General features: G+C 41.5%; 1 protein-coding gene across 15 annotated transcripts in view; it reads left to right on the top strand.

The window, feature by feature from the left end:
• The window catches only part of LOC140849262 (serine/threonine-protein kinase TAO1-like), a 242,042-nt gene that overhangs the window by 101,999 nt on the left and 128,089 nt on the right, over positions 1–11,954 (top strand). The window lies entirely within an intron of this gene.

Here is an 11,954-nt window from a genome sequence, read left to right as displayed (position 1 = left end):
GTGAAAGGACACGAAGCTGGTTTGTCATTTTTGTGGTGGTGCTTTAATACTGGAGACATTCTCATTTTAGAGACGGCTAAACCAAGTTAAGTGTGAGCTGTCTGTTTATTTTGCTATCTGAGGCAAAAATGAAAGCTCAGGGGCTAAGTGACTAAAATTTCCATGTGCCATGTATGCTGCAAGGCTATCGCGTGTTTTGAAACAGTGATTCAAGAATTATAGAAGACTCAGATGGACTTAGAAGTCTTCTTGCACATTCTCTATAGCTCATAGCTTGCAAACTCAGATCGTATTGGGGACAAGGAAGAAAGTAAGTGGATAAAAACCCCTCCCATTGAAATTGATGCTCTAGAGAACAGATGCCCTTGTCTAGTGTCTTATAGCTTCCAACTTTTCTATAGAAACTGGAAATTTGTTTTTTTTTAATGAAATAGCTTAAATTTTAAATATTAGCTATTGATTGAAAATTTAAAAGCAATGTGTTGCTAAACAAAACCTGTCTGCAGGCTACATATAGTTGGTGGTCACACACTTAACCTCTGTTCTACTTATTCCCTTGATTTGTGAGTCAGAACTTACATGTGATCTCAGGTGTTTGTCTCTTAATTTTAAAACAGATACAAGCCTGCAAAAGTCAGGAGGTCAGTCGTTGTTGATGATGACCTGGTAATTTTCACTGGGTTCCATTCAGCACAGTTACTGTGCATCATCTGTATGTAGCGCACTGTGCCTGGGCACTGTGAGTAATCGTCAGCTGTGCAAAAAACAGGATGAACTGACACAGCGACCAGTGTCACACATGACTCGGAGCTCTAGTGTCCAGCTATTTTGGGCAGGCCTGGACACTTGCAGATATTTTCACTTAAATTATGGGCGGAAACTGATGAGGGTGGCTATGCTATCGTAGGAAGGCACTCTGGCCTAATTGTTGAAAGACAAGTTGGTAAAGCAAACCACCTGCCTTTGAATCTTGATTGTGCTTCTTGATAATTCTCTGACCTTGGGCATGTTATGTAACCTCTCTGTGGTCTCACTTTCCACATCTGTAAGTGGGGTTAGTAATAATATCTACAGCATAGAATTATTATCATGATAGAATAAGATAACCTGACATGTAACTCTTAGCCCATGTTTTGACACATAGTAAATGCACAGTAATTATTAACCACTGGTCCCTCTGGCATTTCCATTAGGAAAGCACTGAATTTAGAATAAAGAGAACTGGGTTTACACTCATTCTGCTTGTGTAGTAACTGTGATCAACTTAAAAGCACTTAACCTCTGTGAATATCAGTAAGGTTAGGATAATATGACAATTAAATGTAATTATGTATTACAATACATAAAGAGATGCACAGATGAAAAGTATGGTTTGATGGTCAAGGAGGGCTGTCAGCATAACAGCTCAGGGATGGAACATGGCCCTCATGACACAGCATAATTAACATGTGGACCATAGAGGAATCCAAGGTTGAATTGCCTGTCTCTCAGTTTCCGCTCACAACATTGAACCACAACACAGTATTGGAATATTATTGGCTTAAAAATGACTAAAATAAAACTTCAGAGAGTAAAAATTTGTTTTTTGGTACTCTCACTTTGTTAAAAAATAAAACTCCCCAAAGAAAGAATATTCCCTTTACTCACAGCTCCTTTGTTGGACTTGGTTTAGAAAGTTCCTGTCTGTGGCTAAGACAGTGACCCTGCAGATGTAGAGCTAAGGTTCTAATCCACTGCAGAGCATGAGAGATTCTAGCCGAGTGGCCTAAGTTACTAATGGCCACTTATTTCTGTAACAAATTAGGATGTTGGTGCAAGTTTGGTTTGCAAATAGATTGACTCTTGAAGGCAGCGGGTTTCCCTTACGATCAAATGAAGTCATTGGAGGCAACTACCTAAATATTCAGGAAAATCTTTGTTTGTTTGTACCCTGATTCCTCTCTGGGCATAATTTTGACAATGACTGCAAGGATAGAGGATTTAAAACTGAATGGTTTTTGAAACTACAGAGTCTACCTCCTTCCTATTCTCAGCCCTTTCTCAGATTGGAGGAAGGGCAAGGTCAAGAACAATAGTGTTAAGTGGCACCGCTCCCAGGTCACACAGCTGTTTGCTTGCAGAGCTGGGAACTTTCAGTCATTCTGGTGCACTTTCCACCAAAGCACTATTTTCTTATAATTAACAAACAGTTGACTTCAAGGCACTGTGTTTTTCTCTTCTAGATGGTGGTTGAAAAAAATTGCCTTTGATATAAAAGCTCTTAAAAACATTTTTCTCATGCACTCAGATCAACAGAACACAAAACTTTCTTCCTGCCAGATTTCCCTAAGTCCCTTTTGCTTGAATTCTCTTTTCACTTTTCTTTTGAAAAGCTATGTTCTTTCTACACTTAGAAATAACAAATCTTATTTGTTCTGACAGCAGTGTGAAAACATCTATTGCATCAAAATTCCCAAGCAAAGTAAAAAAACCAATGGTCCTTTTCTGAATTTCATTAGCAGTGGCAGCAAACATTTCATCAGAACCTCAGAAGCAATACAGAAAAGAAAAGAAAAATCAAGTTAGCAAGTATATAGTTAATCTTGTACAAGATGAAAACCTGCATTATAAAATCCTGAGTGTTGTAAACTCTGCTTTAAAATCTGCCTGCAGGCTGTCTATCCTTTCAAAATATAGTGCCTGTTGTCAGAAGTAGGATTTTAAATGAAATTTATTACAGGAGTAATATGTATGATGAAATTGCATGTTTATGGAAAAGGTTTTTTGATAAAGACTGAATCAGGCCATCGGGGTGCTTTAAGACATCTTAGGATCTGAAATCAGACCAAAGGTTGTTTTTAAAGCATTCTCTGAAAACTTATTTATAGCTCTAGCCCTGAATTTACTACTGACATAAAGAGCAAGCATGAGCAGACAAGCTGGGGAGAGCTCCGAGTACCTCCTCACAAGATATGATTTACCCTAAGAAATCTTGTCAAAAAATGTTGTATGTTTGTAATTCACATGCAGAGAGGATAAATTTCTTTAAGTGCCCTGTCACTTTAGCTGCTATGGAAGGGTCATCACTTAGCAATATCTGGTGTCATTCAGGTCTAGCTGTGTTCCATCCTCCCCTGGCATTCCTGAGCCACACACTCAGAACTAATACAGAGATGGCAAGTAGCCTTAGTCATTGTCTCTAAAGGCATCTTGATCACTCCCACCCAGGGGCCCAGCAGCAGCCCTCCTACCCTGCTTAGAATCATCTTTCTCCTCTGGAGCCCACTGCTGAAACTCATATTACTTACCACACTGTATTTTAATGGTACTTTCTGTTCCAACACTAGACAGTTAGTCCTTGAGATCAGGGGCTATGTCTTTCTGACCTTGGTATATGCAGGGCCCACCAGGCATGATAAACCCTCAGTTAATGGTGGTAGGTGGGTGGGTGGAAGAGGAAGCAGTCAAGCACCTGTATATAGCTTACATTTCAGGAGACCTTTAAATAATTATATGGATTAAAATACCAAGTAACATCAGAAAACCACTTTAAAAGGTGTTTATTACTTAACTTATTACAGTGTATGTAACTGTATCTGTACGTGTTGGAGTTGCTGCTCTTGAACGCCCGCTGAGGATGATGGGTGCAAGCCTGCTTTCTCTCACTCACTCTTGGCCTTTGTTCATCTCACCTCCTTTTCCTTCAAGATTCCTCCCAGTGTCAGCATCCCTCCTGCCTTCCTGTTTAGAGCCTTCCTGTGAGCTCCCACAGCCTCCTAAGCTCATGTCTACACTGGTGCCCCGCATGCTAGGCTGTAGTCACCGGTTTACTTGTATGTTTCAGTCCCCAGCCTCTATATCCTCTGTGCCTCAGAAATAGTGGTGGTCAGCAAACATTCACCAAATGAAAGTGGCACGAATCATACCTTGGGCTAATGAGGAAGAAAAAATACATTTTCTTAAAGTTTTACTCCTGATGCTAGGAAAGAAACCATAAACTCTAATACTGCAGTCTCTTAGTACAACATGAAGGTTAACCACAGTCAGTTATTCAACTGGTGTGAGAGTTGTTCTAGACTGTCATTATGAAATTAGGTTAAAACTTGAAAGCTAATGTTCCTTACTGTTTACTGACAAGGATCAAGTTTAATTGCCATCTATGTATTAACTGAAAAATAAGGAAATTGAATTAGTTCTGAAAAATAAGAGAAACAAGTCCTACTTTTAATATTCCTTTTTGCTAGCTCTCATCTGTAAATCTGTTGTGAATTGAAGCATATTTGACTATATTTCATTCTTTTTCCTTGTTCTCGCTTTGCCAGTTTTGATCTCCCTACATGTCAAATCATATTTTTGGAATGAAATAGTCACAGGCTTTTTATCATGAGCTACTGTACTGTTTAACTTAGAATTGAGAACAGAATGATAAAATTAGATACAAGAGGTTTCTGTGTGTCATCAAGTAACCTAGTCTAGTTTGGGTAACAAAAATAAAATTCCCTTTAAATAATTTTAGCTCATTCTGAAGCAACTTGGTCAAGTTGAATGGCCTTCGGTCTGTGTGAAGAGGCTGAGGAGCTCATCGCTCCTTTAATGGGCCCAGCAGAGTTTTTCCTGAACACTGAAACTTCCCTTTTCTTTATTTTGCTCCCTTTCCCCTAATTAGGACTATTATAATTAGTGTGCTCATTACCTCCCCCTACATAATTTCCCTACCTCCTTGATAGTCACCCTTCATGTATTTTTGGCCTGCCTCCTTTATTCGCTCTCTAGACTGTTGTGAAATTTCGATATGAATATCCTACCTTCTCCTTCACAGGGGCTCGCAGCTGAGGGCCTCAGAGAGGGAGGCCTCCCCCATCCGGTTCCCTCACCGTGCTTCTCTTGCGTCTTAAGGGAATTTCTAGCCACGGAGGAGAGCTGTAGTCAGAGACACTGGGGAGGCGGAGGCTGGCCATGTCCTGCAGCGTTGGGCATCGTGTGTTGATTGTCCCGTGGCATCTCGCTGTTTACCACCAGGTCTAGAGTAGGGGAAATGGAGCAAAATTAAGAAAAGGGAAGTAGCTGTGACCCAACCGCATCATCCTCATCACAAGCTCATAAAGGCAGAGATTTGAGACCTTTTTATGTTCCTATCGAGTCTATAAAATAAGTTCTGAGACCCTCTTTTCTCCACGCCTTCCTTATGCTTACTTTGTTTTGTCCCTGCCTTCCAGTCTCTTCTTGCCCTTGCCTCTGGGCTGTCATCTGGCGCCCATGAATGAAGCGTGTGGACTTAACACGAGTGCTAACGCTTGGACACCCGTAGGCTTTGCAGATGAAAACAAGATCAACCAGTCATCCTGCTTTGCCTTTTCAGAAACTGTCCCCCCACCCCACCCGCCAGGTTATCCATACTCATGATGTTTTTGTTACTACTTTGATACATACATTAAGTTTTTCCTCATTTTATCTCATCTTAATTATCCTAATGAAATAAATGGGAAGAAACAGGAAATTTAGCATGTATCCCCCAATTTATGATAGAGCCAAGTGGTACCTAGGTCTAGAGGTGACCCACCCTCCTGAATCCATGGCTCCCAGAACTCTTCTCTAGGTCTTATGCAGAACTCCTTTTCCACAGAAAAGCGAGGGAGCAATTTTTAACCCACCAAAGACGCCACAAGTTTGGATTCCAGCTACTGAAACTGAGCCCCTACCATGTGCCATGCATGGGACACAGAGATGAACAAAAATGGTCCCTGTTCTTCAGTTGTTTACAGATCGGGGGGGGATGACAGTGGCATAAACAGGTCATTACCACTGATTGACTGAGTGGGCACTTGGGGGTTGGGGAGCTGAGTGGGATGGTTTCCTAGAGGAAGGCAGCGGCCTTGGTGAAATGCTCTCCTGGGCTGCTCCTCAGTGCTGTGTGGCCCGGCCTAGGCTTTAGACACCACGGCCACTGTCCCTCCCGCTTCTGCCGCCCTACTGAGCTCTCTCTTAATTGTCACCTGTCTCAATGAGTGAAAAAAATCTGTACCTCTTGACATCTTTGGGTATGGATAAGGAAAAGGGTAAATGTTCCATGCTAAGCATATTATCAAGTACTGTGAAGTCATGAAGGAGGAAGTTTTAAAAGTGTGATTTCTTCATGTTTACAAAACGAACAAATGACTCAGATCTATTGTACACATTCAGAAGAGCTCCGTCCTAAGCTGGTCCCGATTTGAAGTCATGTGTCTTCCTTTGCATGTGGGGAAGGTTTCAAACAGGGTGGGGAGTGGAGGAGGTGGCAGTTTAGAGACGAACACTTGGCTCTGGGGTGTGCGAGTCTGGCGCTCCTCCTGGGCTCTGTGCCGGTGAAGGCTCCCCACATCCTTAGCTCCTTCCTAACTTTCTGCCTTCTTTCTCCCTGTCCCTCCCGCTTGTTTTCCCTTCCTTCCCTCCTCCTCCTCCTCCTCCTCCCTCCCCCTCTCTATGCTTCTCCTACATACATACACCCCATTTTACTGACTCCTTCCAGTCGGCAAGGGGCTTTTGGGGTTGTTTCCTGTTAGGATAACTTCTCACACGACCCTGAAAGTGGAAAACAGATGGCAGAGCGTCTATAGATTCGTTATCCTTGAAGTCCGGGTAGCGCAGCCCTGACTGGCTCTGAGCACTTTGCCAGCGGGGCTGCTGAGCTGCCTCTGGGGGGCCTTGCTGACTGTGTTGCTGATAGTATTACCAAGCCTTACAAGATGTGGGCGCTCAGGCTCTGACTTTTTAAAACTCCTTCCATACTGAATGTAGTTTGGAGATTGTTTTTTTCATTAACATGATGACATTGTGCCACCATAAAGAAGTAGTTTTCAATGGGTCAAAACAAATCTTGATACTCTTTGTCAAACACATGTAAAAAGGGAAAAAACGTATTTAATTAATACCAAGATTCTGTGACATTTTGTAATTGCCATGCTGAGTAAATCCAGAGGAGAACGCATTTGATTGAACTCGAGGCCTCCTTCACCTGGTAAATACGTGTTTCCTCTTCACTGAGCTTTATCCCCAAGCAGGTGTTTCTCTCTGGCTTCTTTTAATACTCTGTCCTTACCCTTGATCTTTGCCATTTTAATTACTTCCCCAACTCTAATACAAATATTGTTCCGTTTGGATTGGTCACACAGGATTAGCTGTGTTAATTATATTTTCATGCTCTATGTGGTTTTGGGAGGAGGCCTCTGTCTCACCTCTCATGCCGCCATCTTCAAACCAATCCTGTCAGTAGTGTGGCTTCTTTACACTGATGTTGTACTCACTGAGGGCAGGGGTCAACTCCTCCATGGTTAAGTGTACTCCCTTCATTTTGTGGTGCCGCAGAGCATTGTGGGCAATATCTGAGATGAATTTATGGGCAGCTAGGGAGATGAGCTGAATTCCATGTGTGTTCAAGGCCTCAAAGCCAGCATGGTTCAGGCAGTATCCAGTCATGACATCTGGGAATAGAGATGTGGCATCCTCCAGCTGCAATCAGGAAGTCCACTAGGGGTGTGCTGAACACCATCGGCCTCACTGCTCCATTGGCAGTGTTGAGCAGCGGGTAAACCCCGTTAGACACGGCCCCCTCTGAGGATGCCGCACCGCCTAGTGACAGCTTCCCCGCTCAGCTCAGCCAGCTCTCCAGCCTGCGCCACCCTGCGTCCCATGCCCCCTGCTGCGCCTCCAGCCCCAGACACCCGTACTGTCACTGTGCCTTGTTCTTTTTGGCAGCACTGCGCTGATGGCCGTGCTGTAGGGGCTGAGGCAGTGGAAGCCGGTGCCTCCTTGAGGTCTGAGCCTGAGCCGCCACAGTTTGTCATCTGGGTGGGAGAGGCAGCTCTATATTTCTTCTTGACCGAGCTTTGGTATTTTATAAGCACCACTACCAACTAATTTGTCTATTTCAGCTATTTTGTCAAGTTTACGAGCTTAGAGCTGTTTATGCTATTTGCTTATCCTTTCAATGTCTTTAGGAATATAGTGATATGCCCTCTTTTGGGTAATTTGCTCTTGTTTCCTTTGGTTAGCTTGGCAGAGTTCTTTCAGTTTTATTGACATTTTTTTCCCTGCAAAGAACTAGCTTTTGATTTTACAGATTTTGTTGTCTAGTTTCATTGATTTCCATTCTGTTCTTTAGTATTTCCTTCTATATTTAGCTTTGGTTTTATTTGCTTTTCTCTTTCTAGATTTTTAAGATGGGAGCTTAGATTATTCTTTGGAGTTTTCTTTCTACTGTGATTTAGTGCCTTAATTTCTGTGTAAGAATCCTGTAAATTTCATGTTGTATTTCTATTTTCACACAATTCATATTGTTTTCTCTTTGCCCTTGAAATGTCTTTATTGACCCATGGGTTATCTCAAGGTGTATTTAATTTCCACACTTGAGGTCCTGTTTTTCTTTTAACTGTTTTGTTACTGATTTTAAGTTTATTACCCTCTTATCAGAAAACATTTTGTATGAAGTGAAATTTTTTCACTTGTTAAGATTAGTTTTATGACCCAGTATGTGATCTCACAGTGTATGTCATAATGCCCACTTGAGGAGACTGTACATTCTGTGGCCAGGCTACATACTGGAATGTCATCAGGACCTGGTGGTTGGTAGTGTTGGTCTATGGTGGTGGCGTTCCAGTTACAGACTTTTCTCTTTTCAGTTGTATCAATTTTTGCTTTGTGTAATTTGAAGCTCTTTTATCAGGTGAGTATACATTTAGAATTTGATGAATGAAATCATAACATTATGTAATGCCCCTTTTTACTCCATGTAATTTTCCTAACTCTGAAGCTCTGAATATTTTGTGTGGTAGTAATATAGCCTTGAGCTTTCTTTTGTATAATGTTTTACATTTCCCTTAATGGAGGTCAGATTCTCTTCGCTTTCCATCATCTAAGTCTCTCTATCTCTCTCTCTGTCTCTCTCTCTCTCTCTCCCCCCGCTCTCTATTATTTTTGAATTCATTCCACAAAACTTTGGTTAGATAAGGATTCTCTTCTGGGTTGGCAGTTCTTTTCTTTCCTCACTTTAAAGATACTATTGAACATTCTCTGGCCTCCATTGTACTTTATGAGAATTCTCTGATCATTCAAGTTTTAGTTTATCTTTGCTTTTTAGCATTATGACATGTTTAGGCTTATCAGGCCTACCTGTTTGTTACTGATTTTGAGTTTACGCCTTATTGGGCCTAAACTCTTTGAATTTGCTCTGTTTGCTGCTTGCTGAGCATCTTGAATCTCTAAATTTACGTTTTTGTCAAAGTTTCTTCTCTTAGTAAGAATTATTTTACCTAAAAAATAAGATTTTTTCTATGCTTTCATAGAACACCTTATAATATGAAATTTAGACACTTTGATACTGTCCCACAAGGTTCTAAGGATGTATTCATTTTTTCCAATGTTTTTTCCTGTCTTTTCTTCAGTGTAGATCATTTCTGCTGCTCTGTTATCTTCAAGTTTACACACCCTTCTATCATCTCTGTTCAGTGGTTGAGCCCATGCAATGTCTTTTGTCATTTTTGGTAATTATATTTTTCAGTTCTGAATTTCTCAATGTGGACTTTTTTTATAGTTTTTATTTTTCTGCTAGAAATTTAGTGTTTCCAGTTTATAAGAGTATTAAGCATTACCACATTTAATATGGTTATAATAGTTGCTTTAAAGGCTTTATGTGATAATTACAACATGAGGCATCTCAAAATAGGCATCTGTCCCTTCTTTTCCTTGAGAATTTGTCACATTCTCCAGTGGCGTGTGTATGTGTGTGTTGTTTGTTTTAGCATGTGCAGTAAATTTTGGATTTTATTCTGGCCATTTTGAATATGATCATGTCATTTGTGAGTCATGTTTGTGCAGGTGCATTCAGACCATTTACATTTAGGGTGATTATGGATAGGTATGTACTTATTGCTATTGCAGGCTTTAGATTCGTGGTGACCAAATGTTCAAGGGTAACATCCTTACTATCTAAGAGTCTAATTTAACTCACTTAGTATGCTATTACACACACAAGCTAAAGGTTCTTTTTTTCTCTCTCTCCTTTTCTTCCTCCTCCATTCTTTATATATTGGGTATCGCATTCTGTACATTTTTATTACCTCTGGTGACAGCTATTTCACCTTAGAACCCTTCCATCTATAAGAGTCCCTCCAGAATACACTGTAGAGATGGTTTGTGGGAGGTAAATTCTCTCAGCTTTTGCTTATCTGGAAATTGTTTAATCCCTCCTTCAAATTTAAATGATAACCTTGCCAGGTAGAATATTCTTGGTTCGAGGCCCTTCTGCTTCATTGCATTAAATGTATCATGCCACTCCCTTCTGGCCTGTAAGGTTTCTGCTGGGAAGGCTGCTGATGGCCTGATGAGTTTTCCTTTGTGTGTGATCTGTTTACTCTCTCTGGCAGCTTTTAATAATCTGTCCTTATCCTTGATCTTTGCCATTTTAATTAGTACACGTTTTGGTGTGGTCTTCCTTGGGTCCCTGGTGTTCAGAGATCTGTGCACCTCCACGGCCTGAAAGACTATCTCCTTCCCCAGATTGGGGAAGTTTTCAGCAATTACCTCCTCAAAGACACTTTGCCTTTTTCTTTCTCTTCTTCTTCTGGTACCCCTCTAATATGAATATTGTTCGTTTGGATTGGTCACACAGTTCTCCCAATATTCTTTCATTCCTAGAGACCCTTCTTTCCTTTTGCTCTTTCAGGATTAGTTGTGTTAATTATATTTTCATGCTCTATGTGGTTTTGGGAGGAGGCCTCTGTCTCACCTCTCATGCCGCCATCTTCAAACCAATCCTGTCAGTAGTGTGGCTTCTTTACACTGATGTTGTACTCACTGAGGGCAGGGGTCAACTCCTCCATGGTTAAGTGTACTCCCTTCATTTTGTGGTACTGCAGAGCATTGTGGGCAATATCTGAGATGAATTTATGTGCAGCTAGGGAGATGAGCTGAATTCCATGTGTGTTCAAGGCCTCAAAGCCAGCATGGTTCAGGCAGTATCCAGTCATGACATCTGGGAATAGAGATGTGGCATCCTCCAGCTGCAATCAGGAAGTCCACTGGAGGTGTGCTGAACACTGTCGGCCTCACTGCTCCATTGGCAGTGTTGAGCAGCGGGTAAACCCCGTTAGACACGGCCCCCTCTGAGGATGCCGCACCGCCTAGTGACAGCTTCCCCGCTCAGCTCAGCCAGCTCTCCAGCCTGCGCCACCCTGCTTCCCATGCCCCCTGCTGCGCCTCCAGCCCCAGACACCCGTACTGTCACTGTGCCTTGTTCTTTTTGGCAGCAGTGCGCTGATGGCCGTGCTGTAGGGGCTGAGGCAGTGGAAGCCGGTGCCTCCTTGAGGTCTGAGCCTGAGCCGCCACAGTTTGTCATCTGGGTGGGAGAGGCAGCTCTATATTTCCTCTTGACCGAGTTTTGGTATTTTATAAGCACCACCACCAACTAATTTGTCTATTTCCGCTATTTTGTCAAGTTTACGAGCTTAGAGCTGTTTATGCTATTTGCTTATCCTTTCAATGTCTTTAGGAATATAGTGATATGCCCTCTTTTGGGTAATTTGCTCTTGTTTCCTTTGGTTAGCTTGGCAGAGTTCTTTCAGTTTTATTGACATTTTTTTCCCTGCAAAGAACGAGCTTTTGATTTTACAGATTTTGTTGTCTAGTTTCATTGATTTCCATTCTGCTCTTCAGTATTTCCTTCTATATTTAGCTTTGGTTTTATTTGCTTTTCTCTTTCTAGATTTTTAAGATGGGAGCTTAGATTATTCTTTGGAGTTTTCTTTCTACTGTGATTTAGTGCCTTAATTTCTGTGTAAGAATCCTGTAAATTTCATGTTGTATTTCTATTTTCACACAATTCATATTGTTTTCTCTTTGCCCTTGAAATGTCTTTATTGACCCATGGGTTATCTCAAGGTGTATTTAATTTCCACACTTGAGGTCCTGTTTTTCTTTTAACTGTTTTGTTACTGATTTTAAGT

The sequence above is a fragment of the Manis javanica genome, chromosome 4 (assembly GCF_040802235.1).
Source record: "Manis javanica isolate MJ-LG chromosome 4, MJ_LKY, whole genome shotgun sequence".
Taxonomy (NCBI): domain Eukaryota; kingdom Metazoa; phylum Chordata; class Mammalia; order Pholidota; family Manidae; genus Manis; species Manis javanica.
Note: the sequence above shows the minus strand (reverse complement) of the source record. Positions and strands in the feature narration are given on the sequence as shown.